The following is a 1,000-nucleotide window of genomic DNA, read 5'->3' as shown; positions in this document are numbered from 1 at the left end:
CACAGATCACCAATGCCAAAAAATTCGTATAGGAAAGAGTAGGCTAGGAGGGCACGAAGCTACATGCAAGCATATAGCATCGTGGCATCAAACAATGGGGGGCGCGTCATACATCCGGTAACGCGGAAGAGCCGAGGCCGAGATTGCATGGGACCGGGCGCGGTGCATCTCTTTAATATGCTCATGCAAAAGCCACACGATCGAGGGATCATGGTGACTCTCTTGGCGTTGCTCGGCTCCACCCGCTGCGCCCCGTCCGCCACCCTTGCCGGAACCGATCCTCCCTTCTCTCTGAATCGTCCAATTAAGGACCGATTCACCGCAGGGAGAGAGGAGAGGAGAGGAGAGGTCCTGCTTCTTCTTTATTTTTGATTACCTTTTCCGTTTGTAAACAATTCGCTCATTTTTTACTTCACCTTCACATCAACCAGCGCATCAAACCACAGCAAAGAAAAAGCCTCCGGACCGCCCACATTCACGCGCAACGTTCGCGTTGTGTTATGCTTGTGCTCGGTTCGGAGGATGATTTCCAAGCAAAGAAATCCACCATAATAGCAAGCCCATACCGTCACCCCAACTACCTTCCGCTGCTAACGCGAAGAAGGTAACTACACAACCACACTTCACATCATCACCACATGTCACTACATCATGTTATCATTCATCATACGTCACTACACTTCACAACATTACCTCTAACGAGTTTATGCGCTGGACACTCACCCTTCATCCATATTTTATGTTAATGTCTTTAAATGTTTTTTGCTTTTGCTTTCCTTTCCTCATATGTCAGGCCAAGATTACACATCACAATCTGCTGGGTGGGGAGGGGCCTCTGCCCGGTGAGCACCGCCCACACGCGTGCTCACAGAGCAGAGGATGTCTCCCGCCCTGAACAGATCACTACACACGGCCACACCCTGTTCCAGATAAACTATGATAAAATAAACAAAAAGAGTGACCCACTGAACCTCGCTCTCAGCTCCTAGGAGCTGGAAGG

This window comes from Penaeus monodon, unplaced genomic scaffold, assembly GCF_015228065.2.
Source record: "Penaeus monodon isolate SGIC_2016 unplaced genomic scaffold, NSTDA_Pmon_1 PmonScaffold_744, whole genome shotgun sequence".
Taxonomy (NCBI): Eukaryota; Metazoa; Arthropoda; class Malacostraca; order Decapoda; family Penaeidae; genus Penaeus; species Penaeus monodon.
Note: the sequence above shows the minus strand (reverse complement) of the source record.